Source organism: Pelobates fuscus, chromosome 1 (assembly GCF_036172605.1).
Source record: "Pelobates fuscus isolate aPelFus1 chromosome 1, aPelFus1.pri, whole genome shotgun sequence".
NCBI classification, from domain to species: domain Eukaryota; kingdom Metazoa; phylum Chordata; class Amphibia; order Anura; family Pelobatidae; genus Pelobates; species Pelobates fuscus.
Genome location: NC_086317.1, coordinates 61,039,600 through 61,067,313, shown reverse-complemented (window position 1 = coordinate 61,067,313; position 27,714 = coordinate 61,039,600).

Below are 27,714 nucleotides of genomic sequence, written 5' to 3'. Positions count from 1 at the left end.
CTCATTTTCAAACAGCACCATTTACCAACACACACTCTCCCACCTTAAGTGAAAACACTGTCCCAGCAGTTCAAGATGTTTGTCCTCTACTCATATCATATTCCACCCCACTCCTTCCATGTTCAAACAACTCATTTCACAAATTTAGAAAAATCAATATGAGACTTAAGTACACCTTTTCTTTAGATTTATTAATTATATTTTACAGAATTTGTATTATTTTACAGTTTTTGCTACGGCGATAAAAGACCTAGGGGTTCAAAATCTATCTTGAAAATCGTGACATATTTGGCCAGAAAATCACCAAGATGTGGGGTACCTCTGGACTCACGAAGAGTCATCCTTCAGCACCCAGGAAAGGAAAAACCCCCCGTGGAGGAAACCTCTGGGGAACCATGGCTTGAAGGATTGCCCTTCCCTCTGGGCATTAAGAGGCAAGTGCAGACAGTGTTTTTGAAGCAGAGCATGGTCTTTTGATGCACAGTTTAAACTGATAGACACACATACAGATGGCAGAGGGGGAAAGACAGACATAAAAACGCATAGACAGACAGATAGGCAGGCATACAGACCAACAGACAAACAGAAAGAGGAACTATTTCAATCAATACGCAGACAAGGAAATGATAGGAAAGAAGACAGACAGGCAGGAAAAGAGACAGATCGGCAAGCAGAACAACATTCAAACAGAAAGATATACTTGCAATAGGCACATTTCCTCTTCACTTCATGTTACAATCTTCCCAATGCAGCTTGAAAAGCGAAAAATTATGTTCATTATCTTTGAAGAAACTCCAGCGTTTGATAAAGGGTAGTTGTGCAAAATATAATGCTCCTCTGCTAGATCCTCCATTGGTCCAGATCAAATTAAGGGTAGTTAAGCTCCAAATATTCAGACACATCCAGTTGATGCATAGATGCCTATGCCATTGTGATGGTACGACACCTCTCGATACAGTGTGCTCTGTCAGAGCCTCACATACATCTGGGAGGTTAACAGAATGTTCAAGCAAGAGTAGCAGCCTAACATTTATGGCATCACAACATGACATCACCTTCTATGATATCACTGCTACAGATCAGTCTTCCTAAGTAGCAGGGTAGACAGGTAGAGGGGAGAATATTTCAAATTAGACATCAAAAGGTGACTGCAACAAAAATAGAAAAGGTGTCAATAAATATCCCTTTGATATCAATTTGAAAAAAAAAAAACATTTATATGTCTCACTAGTCTTAACCTACTTCAGACAGGATAATCTTGCACACAGTAGGATCTCGTCTCACGGTCACACAATTTTATGTTTGTTAGTCTACATAGCTTGTATAATCTCTGAACGCACAACTATCACTTAGACATGCTTACATAGACCGGATACGCTACTGTAGCTTACTACTATATCCCTAGCCTGCTATCTCTCATAAATCTATAAAATGTGCTGTTTTATTTGCCATGACAATGTTTGCTGTTATGCTGCTTGTCACTGCTGTTGTGGCGTTACAAGCATTTATGTTATTCAATGCACGTGAAAAATAAAGAATTAAAAAAAAACAAAAAAAAAACATTGCAATGTCCACTGCTTACTGACCTTTTGAACCCGTTAGAGATAAGATATGTGTTATTACTGTCAAAGCTGCCCTAGTGACTGATTTTCCCATGCACCCCTGGCCACTTCTTCATAAAAAAAGTGCGCCTCTTTGGTCATTTAAGAATTTTGAATGGTATATTTATTTTTTTCCAGCTACTACAAATCAATATCACGTTTTGCTCTTACAACTTACAATTTCCATTCTACCTAGTAAGTAAATCATTTACAGTACTGTATCCACTTTTTTTATTTTATTTAATAAAATTTATTTTTTTTAGTAATTGTTTGCTTCAGACATAATATATGTAAATAAAAAAATTAAGTCCCATTGCTCCGAAAGCCTGTTAATAAGTGACCAAATCAAGATATCAACAGTATAACAGTCTAATATTCACCTAACATAGACAGTGCATAATAGCCTGTTGTATGGGATACACACAAGAGAATCTGAAACATGTTTTACTTCTTACTTTCATAACTGGTTTGGATCAACATAGGGGATGTTGGAGCTGTAGCTGGTCACCCATGATTTGAATGAGACCCAAAGCAGCCACAAAATGAATAGTGTTTTAAAAAAGAATAAAGATATTTTTTATTATGAAGACTGCAGCTTCCACAGTGGTGCTCCACTTGTATCAAACTTATATCAAGCGTATTTATTAGTGGCTTCCCAGTTGTCAGCATGTACTGAGGCAGAGTTTTTTTTAATTCTTTATTTTATTTGTTTTAGTTGTTATTGCAATTACAGAAATTATAGAAATTTAGATTAGTATGTATGTAACAGTATACAGGATCACACAGGTTTGCCAGGTTCTCAGCACAGTTTGTTTGCAATATTCAACTTCTGATACAGTTTTGTAGGCTCTTTATAAAAGTATATAATCCCTGGCATGGTTTGGCATTCTAGCCTCACTTTGAAGGGATCTGTAGAGCTGGGTGCTCAATGATACATAGAAAGAGTGGTATTGTGTTTCCTTTATTGTAGTGTAGGTTAGTGGTAGTTATGTGGGTCTCTCTGCGTTGCACGGTGTACGTCTGTTGTGTACTGCTCTCACAGTGCTAAAGTCGAGAGGTATTCCTATCTGCTTAAGTTCTTAAGCGGGGTCCCAGTGAGGCGATGATCTTGCTGCTGAGTGCTAACCGTCTGATCTTTTAGTTTCTGTGGGGGTGGTGCCCTTGTCTTTGTTACTTACATTTCCCTAAATAACCCCCCACTATTGTGAACCTTATATACCTTCCTCATTTTCAAACAGCACCATGTACCAACACACACTCTCCCACCTTAAGTGAAAACACTGTCCCAGCAGTTCAAGATGTTTGTCCTCTACTCATATCATATTCCACCCCACTCCTTCCATGTTCAAACAACTCATTTCACAAATTTAGAAAAATCAATATGAGACTTAAGTACACCTTTTCTTTAGATTTATTAATTATATTTTACAGAATTTGTATTATTTTACAGTTTTTGCTACGGCGATAAAAGACCTAGGGGTTCAAAATCTATCTTGAAAATCATGACATATTTGGCCAGAAAATCACCAAGATGTGGGGTACCTCTGGACTCACGAAGAGTCATCCTTCAGCACCCAGGAAAGGAAAAACCCCCTGTGGAGGAAACCTCTGGGGAACCATGGCTTGAAGGATTGCCCTTCCCTCTGGGCATTAAGAGGCAAGTGCAGACAGTGTTTTTGAAGCAGAGCATGGTCTTTTGATGCACAGTTTAAACTGATAGACACACATACAGATGGCAGAGGGGGAAAGACAGACATAAAAACGCATAGACAGACAGATAGGCAGGCATACAGACCAACAGACAAACAGAAAGAGGAACTATTTCAATCAATACGCAGACAAGGAAATGATAGGAAAGAAGACAGACAGGCAGGAAAAGAGACAGATCGGCAAGCAGAACAACATTCAAACAGAAAGATATACTTGCAATAGGCACATTTCCTCTTCACTTCATGTTACAATCTTCCCAATGCAGCTTGAAAAGCGAAAAATTATGTTCATTATCTTTGAAGAAACTCCAGCCTTTGATAAAGGGTAGTTGTGCAAAATATAATGCTCCTCTGCTAGATCCTCCATTGGTCCAGATCAAATTAAGGGTAGTTAAGCTCCAAATCTTCAGACACATCCAGTTGAGGCATAGATGCCTATGCCATTGTGATGGTACGACACCTCTCGATACAGTGTGCTCTGTCAGAGCCTCACATACATCTGGGAGGTTAACAGAATGTTCAAGCAAGAGTAGCAGCCTAACATTTATGGCATCACAACATGACATCACCTTCTATGATATCACTGCTACAGATCAGTCTTCCTAAGTAGCAGGGTAGACAGGTAGAGGGGAGAATATTTCAAATTAGACATCAAAAGGTGACTGCAACAAAAATAGAAAAGGTGTCAATAAATATCCCTTTGATATCAATTTGAAAAAAAAAACATTGCAATGTCCACTGCTTACTGACCTTTTGAACCCGTTAGAGATAAGATATGTGTTATTACTGTCAAAGCTGCCCTTGTGACTGATTTTCCCATGCACCCCTGGCCACTTCTTCATAAAAAAAGTGCGCCTCTTTGGTCATTTAAGAATTTTGAATGGTATATTTATTTTTTTCCAGCTACTACAAATCAATAACACGTTTTGCTCTTACAACTTACAATTTCCATTCTACCTAGTAAGTAAATCATTTACAGTACTGTATCCACTTTTTTTATTTTATTTTAATAAAATTTATTTTTTTTAGTAATTGTTTGCTTCAGACATAATATATGTAAATAAAAAAATTAAGTCCCATTGCTCCGAAAGCCTGTTAATAAGTGACCAAATCAAGATATCAACAGTATAACAGTCTAATATTCACCTAACATAGACAGTGCATAATAGCCTGTTGTATGGGATACACACAAGAGAATCTGAAACATGTTTTACTTCTTACTTTCATAACTGGTTTGGATCAACATAGGGGATGTTGGAGCTGTAGCTGGTCACCCATGATTTGAATGAGACCCAAAGCAGCCACAAAATGAATAGTGTTTTAAAAAAGAATAAAGATATTTTTTTTATTATGAAGACTGCAGCTTCCACAGTGGTGCTCCACTTGTATCAAACTTATATCAAGCGTATTTATTAGTGGCTTCCCAGTTGTCAGCATGTACTGAGGCAGAGTTTTTTTTAATTATTTATTTTATTTGTTTTAGTTGTTATTGCAATTACAGAAATTATAGAAATTTAGATTAGTATGTATGTAACAGTATACAGTATCCCACAGGTTTGCCAGGTTCTCAGCACAGTTTGTTTGCAATATTCAACTTCTGATACAGTTTTGTAGGCTCTTTATAAAAGTATATAATCCCTGGCATGGTTTGGCATTCTAGCCTCACTTTGAAGGGATCTGTAGAGCTGGGTGCTCAATGATACATAGAAAGAGTGGTATTGTGTTTCCTTTAGTGTAGTGTAGGTCAGTGGTAGTTATGTGGGTCTCTCTGCGTTGCACGGTGTATGTCTGTTGTGTACTGCTCTCACAGTGCTAAAGTCGAGAGGTATTCCTATCTGCTTAAGTTCTTAAGCGGGGTCCCAGTGAGGCGATGATCTTGCTGCTGAGTGCTAACCGTCTGATCTTTTAGTTTCTGTGGGGGTGGTGCCCTTGTCTTTGTTACTTACATTTCCCTAAATAACCCCCCACTATTGTGAACCTTATATACCTTCCTCATTTTCAAACAGCACCATGTACCAACACACACTCTCCCACCTTAAGTGAAAACACTGTCCCAGCAGTTCAAGATGTTTGTCCTCTACTCATATCATATTCCACCCCACTCCTTCCATGTTCAAACAACTCATTTCACAAATTTAGAAAAATCAATATGAGACTTAAGTACACCTTTTCTTTAGATTTATTAATTATATTTTACAGAATTTGTATTATTTTACAGTTTTTGCTACGGCGATAAAAGACCTAGGGGTTCAAAATCTATCTTGAAAATCATGACATATTTGGCCAGAAAATCACCAAGATGTGGGGTACCTCTGGACTCACGAAGAGTCATCCTTCAGCACCCAGGAAAGGAAAAACCCCCTGTGGAGGAAACCTCTGGGGAACCATGGCTTGAAGGATTGCCCTTCCCTCTGGGCATTAAGAGGCAAGTGCAGACAGTGTTTTTGAAGCAGAGCATGGTCTTTTGATGCACAGTTTAAACTGATAGACACACATACAGATGGCAGAGGGGGAAAGACAGACATAAAAACGCATAGACAGACAGATAGGCAGGCATACAGACCAACAGACAAACAGAAAGAGGAACTATTTCAATCAATACGCAGACAAGGAAATGATAGGAAAGAAGACAGACAGGCAGGAAAAGAGACAGATCGGCAAGCAGAACAACATTCAAACAGAAAGATATCAGAGTTTGCAGGAATCTATGATCTGCAAACTTTCTTTGTCTTAGGGATGAGCATAACCACCTAGCAAAGCTAGTGGGTATGCGGCAGCCTCCCGGAGTCAAATGCCAGAGCTGAAAAGGCTCGCGCTGTGCATCTGCACAGCAACAGCCTTTCAGCCAATCAGGTAATCAGGAGAGCCGTGCTGAGCGCGGGATTCCTGATTACCTCAGATTTTTAAAATTGGGAAACTGCGGATGGTTAGCACATCCCACGAAGTACTAAGGATAAATATTTCCGACAGTGTACGGGAATATATTTAAACGTCTAAACACAAATAAAACAGTTCAAGATGCCAATAGTACAGGGGAACAAGAAAATATTTAATAAATCATGAAGACATACAAGATAGACTTGAAACTTTGTATAAAACAGCTGAACTGAAAAACAAGGCAACAATGTATGCCAAAGGAGAGTAACAAATGAATAGTGGAAACATTCAACAAATTGCAACGAAATAAGTTCAATAAAAGAGAAGAGAAATGTTGAAACAAGTCTCAGCAAACATATTCTTTATGCAGGGAGTCCATGCGAATATTGAACCGACGAGACTACTTGCATCCACTTCTCCTATTTAGGTGGATCTTTGGTTTGTTGGTCAGGTCTTGGAGTACGGCTATAGTCTGTAAAAAACAAAACAGAGAACGGTTATCAAATGTTGAATAAGCACCAGATAACCTTATGTTTTAGAAAGCAAACTACCACCAGCAGGCAAAACCCTTAACTTGGAGGAGGGTGGGACGGGCGCTATTGCTAGGTGGTTATGCTCATCCCTAAGACAAAGAAAGTTTGCAGATCATAGATTCCTGCAAACTCTGATTTGTCCTCCGGGAGGCATAACCACCTAGCAAAGCTAGTGGGTAGAATAGCACACACCTGGTGGTGGTCCTAAGAAACTGAAGGCGTTCAACTTCTGATGGCCTCCAGCAAAATCTAACAAAGGTTTTACTGGACAACCATCTTGCAGCTTTTAAGATAGTAGGGAGAGGAAGGTCCTTTCCTGCTGCTTTAGTAGCCGAGGCTCCCCTAATTGAATGGCTTTTGAACACTGAAACATCAATTCCAGCCGTAGACATGGCGGAAAGTATCCAGCCTCTAATTGTATTAACCTTGGCTGGACGAAAGGGATTCCTTGATGTAATGAATAATTGACTGATATCATTTCTAAATACAGCAGAAAGTTGAAGGTACGATTGTAACAAACTGACTAAACATAAGCCTGGATCGGAAGAATCTTGGACCAAGTCCAGTTCTACCGGACCGGGAGAAAAATGGGATGTTTTTTGTCTGCCTTTTAGTATAATATGGAAACCTCCCGGGGTCCTGGACAACCAAGGTTCTGAAATATGGATTTGAGTTAACTCTGCTCCTCTAGCTGCCAGGGCCAAGGACAGCAGAGAAGCCAACTTAATAGCAGTCCATCTTAAATCAATTTTAGCATTATCCAAAGACTTAAGGAAATTTAATAAGACATCTACATCCCAAGTAGATGTGTAGCGTGGGGTATATGGGCGGCAGACGGCTAACCCTTTTAGTAATCTCAAATACAGGGCATCCTGAGTAAGGTTGGGGATCAGGAAGTTTAAGGCAGATCCGTAGGTCTTGATTGAACTGATAGATAAACCAGAATGGAACTTAAGGGTAAGAAATTCTAACGCCAAAGGAATGGTATCAGATCCTTGTGTGTTAGACAGAAAAGAAACCTCCCATTCTTTGAATTCCTCGATCATCTTTCTATATCTTACCCTAGTTCTACGTCTTAAAGATGAGTTAATAATATCCAAGACCTGATCCGATAAAAGGGGATGTGTTAACAGCCTACCAGGGCTGCGATCCACATTAGCTGCGGGAGCTTGAGCAGAAGATCGCTGGTTCCCTGAAAGCAGTCCACTGTCATGCCTAATGGGATCTTGGTTCCCTTGACTAACTGATGGATCAAGGGATACCAGGGTCTGGAGGTCCATACTGGATAAACGAGAACTAAGCTCTGCACCCTGTCCCTGCGGATCTTCTCCAGCACTTTCATCAGTAAAGATGGAAGGGGGAAAGCATAAGGGGCTGGAACATCCGTCCATTGGAAAGACATTGCGTCCATTTTCCAAGCTCCCTTTGTCCAGGTTCGGGAGACGAACCTGGGGGTTTGAGCAGATGTTTGGGATGCAAACAGATCTACCTGTCTCTGGCCAAAATTGCTTTCTATCCGTTGGAAAAGAGCAATCTTTAATTGAATCGTTGCCAGGGACAGACTTTGGCGAGAGAGAGAGTCTGCAAGCTCGTTCGCCTCTCCCGGAACATATTCTGCGAAGACCTGAACGTTGTTTGCTAAGGCCCAGGACCAAAGATCTAGAGCCTCTAAGCAAAGACCCCTTGATCTTGTACCCCCTCTGTGGTTTATATAAGCCACCGCTGTCCTGTTGTCCGAATGGACTTTTACCAACATCGGTGACTGGTTTAGAGGAACTAGGCCCTTGAGAGCTAATTTTATAGCTCGTAACTCCAAAATGTTTATATGGAGGTGACTCTCTTGGTCTGACCAGATCCCCCTTATGGCGTTCTGGGATGTAAACGCACCCCAACCGTGACTTGAGGCATCTGACGTCAGAGTGACTGTCGCAGGCTGCTCTAACAGTGGACGAGGAAGTGGAATTTCTAACGCCAGAATGGACTTCAGTTCTTCTCTGACCTTCTTGGGGAGAACAAATTTTGATTCCCAATGGCCACCCTGTCTTAGTCGGTTCCCTAAAAACAGCTGACTTCTTCTGCAAAGTAAGGGGGAATTGTTGTATGCTGGTGTTAAAGCTATTAATTTCCCGATAATCTTTGCTAGGTCTCTCAAGGACCAACTCTGGTGCCTGAGAGATGAGTTGAGATGTACCAGTAGTTTGTCCCATTTGTCTCGAGGGATTCCAAGAGACATAGTCCTGGTGTTCAGTATGAAACCCAGAAAGAGGATGCTTTGAGTGGGAATTAGGACTGATTTCTGTAGGTTTACTACAAATCCTAGGTCTTGTAAAAGGGAAGCAAGGTAATCCCTTTGAGAAGCAAGGGCTTCCCCATCTGGATGCATGAGCAGGATGTCGTCTAGATAGTATAGACACATGAAACCTTTTAGTCTGACATGAGCTATCACTGATTTCATAATTCTGGAGAATGTGTATGGTGCGTTGGATAGGCCAAACACCAAAACGGTCCACTGCCACACTTTCCCTTTCCACTGAAACCTGAGAAAACGCCTGTGTTTCTTGGCTATGGGGACTGAATGGAAGGCATCTTTTAGGTCTAACTTTATGCAGAAAAAGGCTTTCTGTACTAAGCCTGGAAGATCTGATAAACCCTCCATCCTGAACCTTTTCCTTTTGATGAAAGCGTTCAGAGGCCTCACGTTTAGGACCGGTCTCCAGGAACCGTCTGACTTTGGTATTGGGAACAATGGGCTGACCCATCCTGTAATAGACGTGTCTGCCAACTCTATTTTCCCTTGACTTAAAGCTAAGGAAAGGGAGGCATCTAGCACTGGGTTCACCTCTCTGAGGGGTGCAAACTTCTGGACTGGGAACCTTAAAAGGGGGAGTTGTAAACCCCTTTGAAAAATCTTTAGGACCCATTTGTCTGAGGAAATATCCTTCCAATTTAGTGGCATATGAGGAGGCACACTTACTTGAATGCATGGGTTTTCTTTTGGAAGCTGAACCGCCTCTGGAATGCGCTCCTCTGCCACCGCCTGGGAGCTTATGTCTTCCACTGTAGTGGCGGTACTGGGCCTGGTGAGAGGCTTCTCGGGACGCTCCTGCAGCCCTATAGGGGCGACCCTCTGTCCGAAAGGGCTTTTTGTAGCCAGGGACAGTCTTCTTGAGCTCTGAAAAGGATCTCCTTGCCTTGTAACGGCCTTTAACCTCCTGAATGAACGAGGGACCGAATAGGTGAGAATCCTCCAAATTTGGGAACTCATGCGATTTGGGGGCTAGGTCGGACAGACCAGCTGCATGGAGCCAGCGTGATCTGCGGATGTTCGATATATAATTAAAGGCTTGGCCGATAATTAGCACTGCCCTGCCAGACGCTTTTAAAAGGGCCATCTTAGATGCTAACAGAGATGAAGTGGAAGGTTTCTGGACATTGCCTTCCTTTTCTGCCTTATCCAGCATCAGTAATAGTGGGCCCACAGCATCAGCAATTTTAAACTGTATATTGCGAAAAGTCTGGTCTGTGGGATCAGAGGATACGCTGCTCCCTGTGATGGATAACAGCGCAGGGTCTACCTCTGGGGCCATTAAAGCCTGAATGTCCGGGATACCGATGTGGTTCCTGAGGAGAAGATCATCTTCCTTAACCAAGGGGGATCTGAAGGCTAGTTTAGCAAAATCTCTAACCTCAGAGTCGTGCTCCATAGCCCATCTGGAGTGAAATAATTTTGATGGGAGAGTCTTTCCTAGGAGACTTACTCTGGCCATCTGAACGTTGCTTAGCTTCCCTCTCTCAGTGGAAGCCGCTGAACGAACCACTTCCTCGGATTCCCAGTCTATTTCTGGAGAGCCGTATCTGGAACTGGGACGGCTTTGGGAGGAAGAGTGAGCGAACGCTCTAGAAGATGAAGGAGAGGGACTATCTAACCTCCAACGAGATTTGCCCTTTTCCTCTGGAAGGTGTTTCTGGTGCTCAAACGAGGGAAACACACTATTCCTTTTTTGGGGTCCTGTCCCCTTAAATTTTCTTTTACTCAAACGAGTATGAGGGGAAGGAGAAGCGGAGAAGTTTTCCTCAGACGAGGAACTGGCGGAAGAGACCAGCTGTCTTCCTTTATGTTTTTTATTTAAAACTGGGACCAAATCCTCCTCAGATGATGAAGAGGAAAGTTCCCTGGCAAGGAAAGCTCTTTTATGGAGCTTTCTAACATTGATGGGGCTGCCTTTAAGAGAGGCATCCACTAAATCTGTGGCAGACACAGAAATAGAGTCCTCCATCAATGATGCCATTTTAAAAATCTGAGGTAATCAGGAATCCCGCGCTCAGCACGGCTCTCCTGATTACCTGATTGGCTGAAAGGCTGTTGCTGTGCAGATGCACAGCGAGAGCCTTTTCAGCTCTGGCATTTGACTACGGGAGGCTGTCGCATACCCACTAGCTTTGCTAGGTGGTTATGCCTCCCGGAGGACAAATACTTGCAATAGGCACATTTCCTCTTCACTTCATGTTACAATCTTCCCAATGCAGCTTGAAAAGCGAAAAATTATGTTCATTATCTTTGAAGAAACTCCAGCGTTTGATAAAGGGTAGTTGTGCAAAATATAATGCTCCTCTGCTAGATCCTCCATTGGTCCAGATCAAATTAAGGGTAGTTAAGCTCCAAATATTCAGACACATCCAGTTGAGGCATAGATGCCTATGCCATTGTGATGGTACGACACCTCTCGATACAGTGTGCTCTGTCAGAGCCTCACATACATCAGGGAGGTTAACAGAATGTTCAAGCAAGAGTAGCAGCCTAACATTTATGGCATCACAACATGACATCACCTTCTATGATATCACTGCTACAGATCAGTCTTCCTAAGTAGCAGGGTAGACAGGTAGAGGGGAGAATATTTCAAATTAGACATCAAAAGGTGACTGCAACAAAAAAAGAAAAGGTGTCAATAAATATCCCTTTGATAACAATTTGAAAAAAAAAACCATTGCAATGTCCACTGCTTACTGACCTTTTGAACACGTTAGAGATAAGATATGTGTTATTACTGTCAAAGCTGCCCTAGTGACTGATTTTCCCATGCACCCCTGGCCACTTCTTCATAAAAAAGTGCGCCTCTTTGGTCATTTAAGAATTTTGAATGGTATATTTATTTTTTTCCAGCTACTACAAATCAATAACACATTTTGCTCTTACAACTTACAATTTCCATTCTACCTAGTAAGTAAATCATTTACAGTGCTGTATCCACTTTTTTTATTTTATTTTAATAAAATTTATTTTTTTTAGTAATTGTTTGCTTCAGACATAATATATGTAAATAAAAAAATTAAGTCCCATTGCTCCGAAAGCCTGTTAATAAGTGACCAAATCAAGATATCAACAGTATAACAGTCTAATATTCACCTAACATAGACAGTGCATAATAGCCTGTTGTATGGGATACACACAAGAGAATCTGAAACATGTTTTACTTCTTACTTTCATAACTGGTTTGGATCAACATAGGGGATGTTGGAGCTGTAGCTGGTCACCCATGATTTGAATGAGACCCAAAGCAGCCACAAAATGAATAGTGTTTTAAAAAAGAATAAAGATATTTTTTTTATTATGAAGACTGCAGCTTCCACAGTGGTGCTCCACTTGTATCAAACTTATATCAAGCGTATTTATTAGTGGCTTCCCAGTTGTCAGCATGTACTGAGGCAGAGTTTTTTTTAATTCTTTATTTTATTTGTTTTAGTTGTTATTGCAATTACAGAAATGATAGAAATTTAGATTAGTATGTATGTAACAGTATACAGTATCCCACAGGTTTGCCAGGTTCTCAGCACAGTTTGTTTGCAATATTCAACTTCTCATACAGTTTTGTAGGCTCTTTATAAAAGTATATAATCCCTGGCATGGTTTGGCATTCTAGCCTCACTTTGAAGGGATCTGTAGAGCTGGGTGCTCAATGATACATAGAAAGAGTGGTATTGTGTTTCCTTTAGTGTAGTGTAGGTCAGTGGTAGTTATGTGGGTCTCTCTGCGTTGCACGGTGTACGTCTGTTGTGTACTGCTCTCACAGTGCTAAAGTCGAGAGGTATTCCTATCTGCTTAAGTGCTTAAGCGGGGTCCCAGTGAGGCGATGATCTTGCTGCTGAGTGCTAACCGTCTGATCTTTTAGTTTCTGTGGGGGTGGTGCCCTTGTCTTTGTTACTTACATTTCCCTAAATAACCCCCCACTATTGTGAACCTTATATACCTTCCTCATTTTCAAACAGCACCATGTACCAACACACACTCTCCCACCTTAAGTGAAAACACTGTCCCAGCAGTTCAAGATGTTTGTCCTCTACTCATATCATATTCCACCCCACTCCTTCCATGTTCAAACAACTCATTTCACAAATTTAGAAAAATCAATATGAGACTTAAGTACACCTTTTCTTTAGATTTATTAATTATATTTTACAGAATTTGTATTATTTTACAGTTTTTGCTACGGCGATAAAAGACCTAGGGGTTCAAAATCTATCTTGAAAATCATGACATATTTGGCCAGAAAATCACCAAGATGTGGGGTACCTCTGGACTCCCGAAGAGTCATCCTTCAGCACCCAGGAAAGGAAAAACCCCTGTGGAGGAAACCTCTGGGGAACCATGGCTTGAAGGATTGCCCTTCCCTCTGGGCATTAAGAGGCAAGTGCAGACAGTGTTTTTGAAGCAGAGCATGGTCTTTTGATGCACAGTTTAAACTGATAGACACACATACAGATGGCAGAGGGGGAAAGACAGACATAAAAACGCATAGACAGACAGATAGGCAGGCATACAGACCAACAGACAAACAGAAAGAGGAACTATTTCAATCAATACGCAGACAAGGAAATGATAGGAAAGAAGACTGACAGGCAGGAAAAGAGACAGATCGGCAAGCAGAACAACATTCAAACAGAAAGATATACTTGCAATAGGCACATTTCCTCTTCACTTCATGTTACAATCTTCCCAATGCAGCTTGAAAAGCGAAAAATGATGTTCATTATCTTTGAAGAAACTCCAGCGTTTGATAAAAGGTAGTTGTGCAAAATATAATCCTCCTCTGCTAGATCCTGCATTGGTCCAGATGAAATTAAGGGTAGTTAAGCTCCAAATCTTCAGACACATCCAGTTGAGGCATAGATGCCTATGCCATTGTGATGGTACGACACCTCTCGATACAGTGTGCTCTGTCAGAGCCTCACATACATCTGGGAGGTTAACAGAATGTTCAAGCAAGAGTAGCAGCCTAACATTTATGGCATCACAACATGACATCACCTTCTATGATATCACTGCTACAGATCAGTCTTCCTAAGTAGCAGGGTAGACAGGTAGAGGGGAAAATATTTCAAATTAGATATCAAAAGGTGACTGCAACAAAAATAGAAAAGGTGTCAATAAATATCCCTTTGATATCAATTTGAAAAAAAAAAACATTGCAATGTCCACTGCTTACTGACCTTTTGAACCCGTTAGAGATAAGATATGTGTTATTACTGTCAAAGCTGCCCTTGTGACTGATTTTCCCATGCACCCCTGGCCACTTCTTCATAAAAAAAGTGCGCCTCTTTGGTCATTTAAGAATTTTGAATGGTATATTTATTTTTTTCCAGCTACTACAAATCAATAACACGTTTTGCTCTTACAACTTACAATTTCCATTCTACCTAGTAAGTAAATCATTTACAGTACTGTATCCACTTTTTTTATTTTATTTTAATAATTTTTTTTTTTTTAGTAATTGTTTGCTTCAGACATAATATATGTAAATAAAAAAATTAAGTCCCATTGCTCCGAAAGCGTGTTAATAAGTGACCAAATCAAGATATCAACAGTATAACAGTCTAATATTCACCTAACATAGACAGTGCATAATAGCCTGTTGTATGGGATACACACAAGAGAATCTGAAACATGTTTTACTTCTTACTTTCATAACTGGTTTGGATCAACATAGGGGATGTTGGAGCTGTAGCTGGTCACCCATGATTTGAATGAGACCCAAAGCAGCCACAAAATGAATAGTGTTTTAAAAAAGAATAAAGATATTTTTTTTATTATGAAGACTGCAGCTTCCACAGTGGTGCTCCACTTGTATCAAACTTATATCAAGCGTATTTATTAGTGGCTTCCCAGTTGTCAGCATGTACTGAGGCAGAGTTTTTTTTAATTCTTTATTTTATTTGTTTTAGTTGTTATTGCAATTACAGAAATGATAGAAATTTAGATTAGTATGTATGTAACAGTATACAGTATCCCACAGGTTTGCCAGGTTCTCAGCACAGTTTGTTTGCAATATTCAACTTCTCATACAGTTTTGTAGGCTCTTTATAAAAGTATATAATCCCTGGCATGGTTTGGCATTCTAGCCTCACTTTGAAGGGATCTGTAGAGCTGGGTGCTCAATGATACATAGAAAGAGTGGTATTGTGTTTCCTTTAGTGTAGTGTAGGTCAGTGGTAGTTATGTGGGTCTCTCTGCGTTGCACGGTGTACGTCTGTTGTGTACTGCTCTCACAGTGCTAAAGTCGAGAGGTATTCCTATCTGCTTAAGTTCTTAAGCGGGGTCCCAGTGAGGCGATGATCTTGCTGCTGAGTGCTAACCGTCTGATCTTTTAGTTTCTGTGGGGGTGGTGCCCTTGTCTTTGTTACTTACATTTCCCTAAATAACCCCCCACTATTGTGAACCTTATATACCTTCCTCATTTTCAAACAGCACCATGTACCAACACACACTCTCCCACCTTAAGTGAAAACACTGTCCCAGCAGTTCAAGATGTTTGTCCTCTACTCATATCATATTCCACCCCACTCCTTCCATGTTCAAACAACTCATTTCACAAATTTAGAAAAATCAATATGAGACTTAAGTACACCTTTTCTTTAGATTTATTAATTATATTTTACAGAGTTTGTATTATTTTACAGTTTTTGCTACGGCGATAAAAGACCTAGGGGTTCAAAATCTATCTTGAAAATCATGACATATTTGGCCAGAAAATCACCAAGATGTGGGGTACCTCTGTTATGGTACTTTTTAGCAGTAAACCAAAATGTTTAAATGTCTATCTGTTCCTGTCCAAATTAAAGAAAATTGAATTGCGTATATACGCTGAAGTAATTCAGTCTGACACACGGAGTTCAGGTTAAAATAACTTCGAGGAAATTTATTGGCAAGTGCAGTAAGAGCGGGCTCGCAGGCCCTTTTAAGAGGCATTTTGCGTCATCATTGATTATCAAGATATCAGTAAATACACATCATTAATTGGATTAATTGTTAAGTGTCTGGATTAGTGTCCACCTATCAATATAATTAATTGGCTCAAAAACTAAGTGGTTAGCTACGTGTCCACCCACCGAGAGGTGGTATTGTTTTGGACACGGGTGGGGACAAGGGGCTCAAGCGCCATCTTCCCGAGCATGAGGTTTACTCGGTGGAAAGGGGGGCTTGAGCGTCATTTTACACAGTCAGTGATGTCAGGTCTTGTGGTCAGGTGCAAGGTCTCTTATGAATAGAACATTTCATTACTACAGTGTTCTCATGGCCTTCAAATTATACTATGTTGCGAGTTAGGGGAAATTCATCAGTTTCTGGGTTAGTCATGTCTTTATGGAGAATACAGTCTTTGTCCATTGTGTTAGATGTGTTTGGGAAATTCTGTCATGTAATGTAGTTTTGAAATGGAGAAGTCAGGTTATGAGGACAAAATGGAGGATTTGTCACAGTATAAGGTTAAAATGGAGTTAGTGCAATAATTCAATACAAGTTTAATAAAGATTTTTAATAATTCTACATCAGTCCCCCCTATGAAATGTTAGATTCTAAGAGATAATACTTTATTTGTTAATACCAGAAGACGTGTTAGCCCAAAGGCACAGAAACCCCGTGGCCGCTAGCTAGGTGTTAATGCAAAGTGCAAGTCTGTCCCTAAGTCTGACCCTAATAGGCTAACTCATCGTCAGTATGGCTCTCGAACACTTCACACCCATGGGTGGCCCATGGTGGCTTGCCCACCACTTCTCCACACGGGGCCTTTACCATTCACTGACAGATGCTGTCCCTAGGTTGGTCCCTTCCTAGAACTCTCGCACTTTATCAACAAAAGGGATAGTTTGTAGCGGCAAGCAGGGTGAGTTGAGATCCTGGAAATCTTGGTCATCAACTTCAAGATGGGTGAAAGTGGGTGCTGCTTGGTCAACAGTCTTCGTGAGGGATTTTCTCAGACAAGGGAAGACACAACAAAAGAGAAGAGCAAAGATAAAAAGAAATATTAGTATTGCCATACCAATATGCATTAAAGCCTTTTGCCAACCCGTCATCCAACCAAACCATCTGTCCCAGGGATCTTTTATCCCAGAATTCCTTTTCAACTCTTCAGAGAGGTCATTTAATTTTGCTATGGCTAATGTAACTTTACCATTAGGGCCTGTGTTTTCTGGGATGTAAGTACAACATGTCATGGTGTCGGGCAAAATTTTACATACTCCTCCTTTTTCGGCTAGAATCATATCTAGGGCCATTCTATTCTGAAAGGCCATTTGGGATGTGGCCTGCAACTGTTCGGCTAATCCCTGGAGGGCATCCCTGGTGTAATTAACAAAACACTGTTGGTTGTAATAAATGTAATTTATCCAATTTAAATTCTTGTTTGCAGTAACTATGGTAAAAAGTGATTCAAACCCTGCAGCAACTTCATCTCTTGCTTTAAACTCATTGGGTACCCCCCTAGGCACCCCAATGGCATCAATGTAAATGTGAGGATCAAAACTTCCTTTTACTGGGGCTTCACGCTTAACCTTAGTGTGGCTGGACTCATGGGTGTTGAGGTGTGTGTCAGAGATAATGTGTATGGGCATAATGGCCTTAGCCAAAGTACACTCACCCCACCATTCCGTGTCCATTCTGGATCTTAGCTGTAAATCCCCACACAACCAGTAAATGTCTCCTAGTGACCTAGTGTGATGTTGCAGCAAGTGTACAGGAACAGTTCTGTAGGTAGCACAATGTCAGGATCGGGACAGGGATCCAACACGCAGAGTACAAACAGTAGACAGATACGTATACCGGACCTTAGAATGGCCGGACTAACGTACATAGATAGTAGAGAATGGTCAGAGACAAGCCGAGGTCGAGGGAACGAGAAGACAGGTAAGCGAGAGACAAGCCGGGTCAAAGGGATACAGAGATAAGCAAGGTAGTACAAACAAGCCGGGTCGGAACCAAAGAGATAACTAGAATACAAGAGCACTGAGTGACTAGACTGGCTAGAACCATGACAGGGCAATGAGCAATAGCGGGAAGCTTTTTTAAATACCCTGGCTCTAGAGAATAATCACGCCTCCGACGAGTCCTGATTAGTCTCTGACAATTGACTGACAAGTCGGTCCGGGTTGGCGTCATGACGTCGCCTACTGAGCGTCGTGTCATAAAGGGAAGTGGATCCCTCGCGGCCGGCTTGTAAGTGACCGAGAGGACCGCGAGGAACGCGAGAAACAGTCACTCTGGGAGGATAAACGTCTAAGTCTCTCACCTCCTCTGAGGTGGAGACTACAGGTACCCTGACAGTACCCCCCCTCTCAGAAACGCCCACCGGGCGGAAGGAACCGGGACGAGATGGAAAGCGGGAATGAAAAGCCCTGCGGAGACGAGGAGCATGTACATCCTCTTGAGGTACCCAACTCCTCTCTTCAGGACCATATCCCTTCCAGTCGACCAGATATTGTAATCTCCCCCGGGAGATACGAGAATCGATGATGGAGTTGATCTCGTACTCCTCCTGACCCTCCACCTGGACAGAGTGAGGAGAGGATTCCTTGGAGGAGAATCTGTTACAGACCAGCGGTTTCAGCAATGAAACATGAAAGGAATTAGGGATGCGTAAGGCAGATGGAAGAGCTAGACGATACGCAACCGGGTTAATTCGAGTCAGGACCCTGTAAGGCCCAATATAACGGGGAGCGAATTTCATGGAAGGCACCTTTAAACGAATGTTTCTTGTACTCAACCATACTTTGTCGCCCGGAACAAAAACCGGAGCCGCCCTTCTACGTTTGTCAGCGTGTTTCTTAACCAGCATAGAATTGTGCAGAAGAATTTGTCAAGTCTGATCCCACAACTTCCTCAAATTGGCAACATGAACATCAACCGACGGTACCCCTTGGGAAGGAGAAACCGAGGGAAGAATGGATGGATGAAAGCCATAATTCATGAAGAAGGGGCTTGAATGAGTAGAATCACAAACAAGATTGTTGTGCGCAAACTCCGCCCAAGGAATCAAACCGACCCAATTGTCCTGGTGTTCGGAAACAAAACAGCGCAAATATTGTTCGATTTTCTGGTTGGTGCGTTCGGCAGCTCCGTTAGACTGAGGATGATAGGCAGATGAGAAATTCAATTTGATGCCCAGTTGAGAACAGAAGGATCTCCAAAAACGGGAAACAAATTGGGAACCTCTGTCAGATACAATTTGAGAGGGTATCCCATGTAAACGAAAAATCTCCCTCGCGAATATTTCTGCCAATTCAGGAGAAGATGGAAGTTTAGGCAAGGGAACGAAGTGAGCCATCTTGGTGAATCTGTCAACCACAGTGAGGATAACAGTCTGTTTTTTAGAGATAGGCAAATCGACAATGAAGTCCATAGCCAAACAGGACCATGGCTTCTCGGGGACCTCTAAGGGATGTAGAAATCCACATGGAAGCGTGTGAGGTTGTTTGGTCTTAGTACAGACCTCACACGCACCGACGAAATCTTTAACATCCCTACGTAAAGCAGACCACCAGAAATCTTTAGAGATCAAAGCACACGTCTTGCGAATGCCAGGATGCCCAGCCACCTTGCTGTTGTGGAAACACTGTAGCAGTTCCAGTTGGAGAGCAGGAGGAACGAAGTGTCGACCCCCAGGTGTCTGTTTAGGAGCCAGGTGCTGTAGCTTTATGATCTCGGCAAGCAACGGAGAATGAATCCTGAGATTCGTGTTAGCGATAATATTGCATTTAGGAACTATGGAAGACAGAACCGGTTCAGATATAGTAGAAGGTTCATATTCGCGAGACAAAGCATCGGCTTTAGAGTTCTTAGAACCAGGTCTATAAGTAAGCACGTAGTTGAAGTGAGTAAGGAATAAGGACCATCGAGCTTGCCTGGCGGACAGGCGCTTAGCCTCCCCAATATAGGACAAGTTCTTGTGATCCGTTAAAATGGTAACAGGATGTAAGGTCCCTTCCAATAAATGTCTCCACTCCTTTAAGGCCATAATGACCGCTAGCAGTTCCCTATCACCGATGTCATATCTGCTCTCAGGCCCAGATAGTTTCTTGGAAAAAAAACCACACGGGTGTAACGGTTTATCCACCCCTAACCTTTGCGACAAGACAGCACCTACGCCCGTCTCAGAGGCGTCAACTTCGAGTAGGAACGGCAGAGTCGTATCAGGATGGACTAAAATTGTGGCAGAAGCAAAACGTTCCTTGAGAGTTTTGAAAGCAACTAGAGCTTCAGTAGACCAAGTCTTAGTGTCAGCTCCCTGTTTGGTCATATTGGTAATAGGCGCAATAATAGAAGAGTATCCCTTAATGAAGCGCCTATAATAATTGGAGAACCCAATAAACCTCTGAATAGCCTTGAGTCCCTTAGGCAATGGCCAATCTAAAATAGACTGGAGTTTGTCAGGGTCCATCTTAAAGCCTTCCCCAGAAATCACGTAACCAAGAAAGTTTATCTGAGACTGGTCAAAACTACATTTCTCCAATTTACAGTATAACCCATGTTGCAGAAGTTTGTGTAATACCTTTCTGACCTGTCTGTGGTGGGTCTCAATCTCTCTAGAGTGTATCAGTATGTCATCCAGATACACAATGACACAATCATGTTGAAATTCCCTAAGAACTTCATGAATCAAATCTTGAAATACAGCAGGTGCATTACAAAGGCCAAAAGGCATAACCGTGTATTCATAGTGCCCATAGCGGGTATTGAACGCTGTCATCCACTCGTGTCCTTGCTGGATTCTCACCAAGTTATACGCCCCTCTGAGATCTAACTTGGTGAAAATTTTAGAGCCTTTTAGACGATCAAACAGCTCGGTAATCAAAGGAATCGGGTAGGCATTTCTAATGGTTATCTTATTCATACCTCGGTAATCAATGCAAGGTCTTTGTGTACCATCCTTCTTTTTAACAAAAAAAAAACCAGCCCCGGCAGGAGAGGAAGATCTCCTAATGAATCCTTTGTCTAGATTCTCACGGATGTATTCCTCTAAAACTAAGTTCTCATTAGTGGATAGAGGATATACATTGCCCCTCGGAGGCATAGTACCAGGTAGTAGATTAATCTTACAGTCAAAGGACCTGTGTGGAGGTAGAGTATCGGCATTCTTTTTGTCGAATACTGCTTTTAAGTCCAGATACAGAGGCGGAATCTGTCCATCTGTAGACTGGATAGAATTACTTGGTGTGTTAACTACACATGATGTGGAATTATTAAAAATTATTATTGTACTTGTATTGAATTATTGTACTAACTCCATTTTAACTTTATACTGTGACTTACTCCTCCATTTTGTTCCCCTTTTGTTCCCCTAACCTGACTTCTTCAATCCTCCATTTTGTCCTCATGACTTAACTTGTTCATTTTAAAACTACCTTACGTGACTGAACTTCTCAACCCAATTAGTATAGTAGACAAAGACTGTGTTTCCTGCAAGGACACAAGCACCAGGAGGTGCTGGCTACTCCTTAAACCTTGCTGGCTACTCCTTAGAACTTGTAAGATAATGTAGTTTGAAGGCCACGAGAACACAGTAGTAATGAAATGTTCTATTCATAAGAGACCTTGCACCTGGACATGAAGCCTGATATCATTGACCGTGTAAAATGACGCTCAAGACCCCCTTATCCCCACCCGTGTCCAGAATAATCCCACCTCTGATGGGTGGGCACGGGACTAACCTCTTAATTTTTCGAACCAATAGGTAAGACACTAACCCCAACACTTAACAATTAATCCAATTGATGATGTTTATTTGCTGATATTCTAATAATCAATGATGACGCAAAATGCCTCTTAAAAGGGCCTGCGCCCGCTTTTACTGCACTTGCCAATAAACTTTCTCGAAGTTATTTTAACCTGAACCTTGTGTGTCAGACTTAATTACTTCAGCGTATATACGCAATTTAATTTTATTGATTTGGACAGGAACAGATAGACATTTGAACATTTTGGTTTACTTTCAAAAAGTACCATAACAATCTTGGCGCCCAACGTGGGGCATCGGGCTATGTCCGGCCGGTGAGCCGTCCTAAGGAAGACAAGGGTGGACGGAGGAATCCGGGGGGAAGGAAAGGAGATTGATCACCTCCAGGTACACGGTAGAGACTTCTGCAGAGCCACCGGTATGTTCCGGCCCCTTTGATTGACCCGTCCACGTGTCTGTGACTGCTTCCCGGGAGGACATCAAAGACAGGTAATATCTTGCCCGGTGCCTCGTTACTCACTTGTTTACCTGCATTTTAGTCTATCTGTTGCCTGGGTGTGTCTGAATTGTTTGCCTGTTTCCCCATTTTGGGATAAAGGGGGGCGGACCTGAGGGGACTTGCCTGGGTCTTCAGTATATCTGTCTATCTGTTTGTATTTTACCCCTTTTGGGATAAAGGGGGATTGACCTGTGGATGTGTTCCTGGGGGTCTTCTGTTGCCTGTTTACTTCTTTTAGGAGCCTCGTGGCTGTGGCTGTATGGAAAAAGAAGTTTGTGGAACTGTGGGATCTGTGTAGAATCATAGTTTCCTGTGATCCAATTTTGTGTCACTTTGATAGCCTAGCTAGCTTCACTGTGCGCTTTCGGACCATCCAGCTCTAGTTGAGTTGGGGACGTCCTGACCCGGACCATCCAGCTCTAGTTGAGTTGGGGACGTCCTGACCCGGACCATCCAGCTCTAGTTGAGTTGGGGACGTCCTGACCCGGACCATCCAGCTCTAGTTGAGTTGGGGACGTCCTGACCCGGACCCTTCGGCTCTAGTTGAGTTGAAGGTCCACTGATTATTTAATTGTGGTAGGAGACTTAGCCTTGTGGCAGGGGACTCAGTTTCCTGGGGGGATTCAGGCAGGCATTGCTTGTTTTCCGCATCACGTGGTAGTGAGACTTATAAAGTGGGTTTTATAGGGGCACTACGGGAGTGAGGGTGGCGCGGCCACTTTAAGTGGACTGCTGTAACGAGGGAGGCTAGAAAGGATTTCGGACCGGTGTTAGCTGTTATCCTTGGCCGCTGGTAGTGAGACTTGAGGAAGTCATTCTCCAAGCGGGGACACTACGAGGTTGAGAAAGGTGACTTTGGAGTAAGCACATGATTAAAGGAAAGGAATTACTGTTGATTTCATTTGAACTGTGATGCATGCACTGTATTTCAACTGTACTGTTGTCTTGTTTGTTTAATGTGGAGTCATTTAAACTCCTGTGTCTGTCCCTAAGGATTTTTCCTTACTCTTTATCTTTTCTGTACTTCCTATATTATTATACTATCCACTCCCATTCCTCTTAAAAGAGAAGTGATTGGTCACACACTTCTCACCTCGCTCCAATCCGTGTCTACCACCCCGGGTAGGCGGATTCAGTGACTAGTCTACGTTTTGGGAAGACGCATCTGAGAAAGTCCCACGGTTCTCAGGTGGCAGTCGAGCATTGTAGACGTTCTTGTTCAGTTTTCCCTCTCTCTCTCTATATCTAGGACGCTGGTATAGGGGTAAAGGGACTATGGGACAGGATTTAGGTAAGCCCAGTAAGGGCTGGTTAGCATGTGATTTGGTAGAAAACAGAGAGGGTGAGGAGATGGTTAAAGGTGTTGTAAAGATTGCAAAAGTATGTAAAATTACTGTACCAACGGGTGGAAGATTGCAACCAGAAAGTTGGCGTAAGTTACTGGCAGAAATGAAAGGCAAGCTTACAGATAATGGTTTATTAAAGACTGCTGAAGCATGGTACAGAGTAGCGAAGGCTATTCAGCTAGAAGGTTGGGTTGAGGAAGAAATAAATCACAAAGGTGTGAAATTGTTTGTGTATCATAATAATTGTGTTACTGGGGTTTACCCTCAGCCAGCGCCCCAAAATGGCGCCCAGGGGATATTTATCCCCAAGGTTCAATCAGCTATAAGTGATAGTCAGCTGACTATGTTCCCCACTCCCAATCCTCCCAATACCCTTCCCATCACCTCCCCTGTCTGCCCGGTCCTGAATTCTGACGGATCTTTCTTTTCCCCTTCCCCGTCTCTAACATTCCCATCATCCTCATCCATCCCTACGCTACCTACTGTACCTTCCCCTAACATTTCATCTGCCATTCCTTCCCTACGCTCCCTCTCCGTTCATGATCCCCTCCCCTCCTCATCCGCCCAGCTAACCACCTCTTCCACCCTCGCCCCGGCTCCTCCCTCTACACCCACCCCTACCAATCCCTCTCCGTCCCCGCCCATCTCCACCCCAGTCCAATACCCCACCTCCTTCCCCTCCCCAGCCTGGCCCTACCCCTTCCCGTATCCCATGGCCCTGCCCTATCCCGGATATCCACTACCCCTTCCCCAAGCCACTCCCCAGGTTCCGGTCATGCCCAGTCCGACACAGTCTGCTCCGGATGTGCCCACATCCAACATGGCCGCCACTTCTTCCCTTAACCCTAATACAGTACCTTTTCCGGCCACCAATATGGCGGCCCCCAGTACAGCCCTGATGCCGGTAATTCCCGGTGACTACCTATCCCCAGGTTATGACTCGCTAGCCACCCCCGCATCTGGGACCCCCGCTCATCCTCCGGTCCTGTCACCTTACCCGGGCCCTGCACGAAAGAAAGCTCAGATCATAGAATTAGATGAGAGAGATGAGGATAGTTCATCCCAGGACTCGTCGGAGGCTGCAGGAGCCGCTGCAGGAGCCTCAACTCATCGTTCCATCGATGATCCCTTTGGACACAAGGGCCGGGGAGAACGGACCCCTCCTAAATATGTTGCCTTTAACCCCACTCAAGCTAGCGCATTAATGAAATCGCTCCCTGACCCAGAAAAACAGCCTATGCCTTTTTACCGAGGGATAGTTCAAATCCAAAAGACCTATTCCGCCGCATGGCGTGATTTGCTGAGCATTTGTGCTATTAAAGCAGGGGATGCATACTGGCCGAGCATGGCCCGTCACCTCAGTACAGATCTGCTTTCCAGTGATGTTGATTACCCCTCCGGGGTAACCTTTTGCACCCAATTAAGAGAATGGGCTAAAGACAAACTTGCAGATCAGGCTGCTGGCCTTACTGATGTTATTCAAGATAAAGGAGAATCAGTGGAAAGGTTCCATGCAAGACTGTATCAAATGTTTACAGATTTAGGATTTGATCTTACTGACAAAATTCATTCACAAATGCTGTCAGGTGCGTTTGTCCAAGGTGTTAAAGACTCTATACGTAAGGGAATCATTGCTGCACGCCCTGAATATAAGGTTGTTCCCCTGGATACCCTGCTTTTAGTTGCTAGAGGTTTGGAATCTGTTCAGACCCCAAGAAGACCCAATCCAGCTCCCCTCATGGTGGCCCGCGCTACCCCCATCACCTCTGGCACCAAGGGAGTCAAGTTAGAGGATGTAATTTGTTTTAATTGTGGGGCTCAAGGACACTACAGAAGTGACTGTCCGGAACCTAAAAGGGAACCAGGGGCACCCAAAAAGTTCTCCAAGCCTGCCCCAGGCCCCAAGACCGAGAAAAAGGTTCCAATTGTTGAAGAACCAGATGATTAGGAAGCTGGCAAGCCTGTGTCTGTAACCCCTGTAATGGCAGTGTCTACAGGGGATAAAGGGGGGCCACTTGCCACAGTGACTTTGCCCATTGAAGGCCACCCTACCACATTCCTTGTTGACACAGGTGCAGCCCGTAGTGTTCTGCGAGAACAAGACCTGCCAGACCCATCTTTTCTGTCACATATCGATGTCTCTTGTGTTGGAGTGGATGGCCAGCCGAGACATAGCCCTCTAACAACTCCACTACGAGTTGGTTCTAGCCTGCTCGCTCGCTTTGTAGTATCCTCCACATGCCCAATTAACCTGTTAGGTGCTGATGTTCTCTCACGCCTGCAAGCATCCATCACTTTTACCCCAGATGGGCAGGTAGAAATGTTTACACCTCTATCTGTATCAGACACTTCAGCCCTGTGCTCCTTGCCTCTGATGCTGCACTTAGAAAAGCCCCGTGAGGTAGCAGCAGAATTAAGGTCTAATTTCCCAGAGGAATTAAAAACACAGGTGCCTGCCAAGTTATGGTCCTCAGGCCCAGAAGACATAGGTCACCTAAATGTTCCCCCTGTGGTGGTAAAGCTCATTCCAGGAGCTAAGCTACCAAGAAAACCACAATATCCCTTAAAACCAGCGCAGTCTGCTGCCATTTCTATCCACATCAAGGCACTCTTAGAGAAGGGTGCCCTGGTAAAATGTAAATCTGAATGCAACACCCCATTATTTCCTGTGAAAAAGAAAACTCCAAAGGGTGAGCCAGAGAAGTACAGGATGGTCCAGGATCTCCGTGCTGTCAATGAAGCTACCGTCCTGGATACCCCTCTTGTACCGAATCCCCATACTCTGCTCTCTGGAGTCCCACCATCTGCAAAATTCTTCACAGTCATTGACCTGGCCAATGCCTTTTTCAGTGTCCCACTGGACCCTTCCTGTCAATACCTGTTTGCTTTCACTCATGAGATGCAACAGTATACCTGGACTGTCATGCCCCAAGGGGCACAAAATTCTCCAAGTCAATTTGCAAAGGCCATGGGTACCATCCTTGATCCATGGCAAGCCGAGCACCCAGAAGTTGTTCTGCTCCAGTATGTGGATGATTTGTTACTCTGTGGAGCTGATATACCCACTACTGAAAATTGCTCAATTAGTCTCCTTTGCTATTTGGCAGAACAAGGATGCAAAGCTTCGCTCATCAAGCTACAATTCTGCCAACCTTCAGTAATTTTCCTCGGGCATTGCCTATCTCAAGGTACCAGACATCTTACTCGGGACCGGGTGAGAGCTGTGCTGGACATTCCGCCTCCAAGGACTTCAAAATCTCTTCATGCCTTCCTAGGCCTCATTTCCTACTGCAGAGCATGGATCCCAGAAGCCTCTCTGCTTATGCAACCTCTCTATGATGCTCTTAAGTCTGACCCATTCTGTCTGACCAATGAAGCTCTGGACAATTTCAATGCTCTCAAACGTGCCATTGCTTCTGCTCCTGCCTTGGGCCTACCTGACTACTCCAAACCTTTCAAATTATATGTCTCTGAAAGACAAGGCCATGCAACAGGAGTTCTCACCCAAACTAATGACTTAAGAGGCCGCCAGAGGCCTATTGGATATTTCTCATGTCAACTGGACATTGTAGCCAGAGGGACTTCTTCCTGTCTCAGGGCTGTTTTTGCTGCAAGAGAACTCATAGAAAGAACCTCAGACCTGGTCCTTGGCCACCCTCTGGTTGTTTTGGCCCCTCATGACATTTCTGCTATTATCAACCAAGTCCAGCTCAAACACGTGTCTCCAGCCAGACACCTGCGCCTGCAGTGTCATCTTCTTTTGCCTGACAACATTTCCATCCAAAGATGTCAAGTGCTTAATCCGTCCACTCTTCTTCCACTCCCTGAGGGGGGTATCTATTATGGATTTATCACAGATGAAACCTACATCTACCTGCTCTGTGGATGTATCAAGAAAGTCATGCATCCACATTTGTCATTTTATGAAGATGAGACACCTCTTTGTGAAGGCCCGGATTACGCCTTCTGCACCATGTGGTACAAGCCGAACATTACTCCCGAACCTTGCTATGAAGATGAGCTTTACCACTGGACCGATGTAAAGCTCACTGCACAAAACTTCTATTGTGACTCTGAAGGCAATAGCATGGTCTTGGTCCAGCTACCTCAACAACTTAACTACCTTTACCGTCATTGGGATACTGCT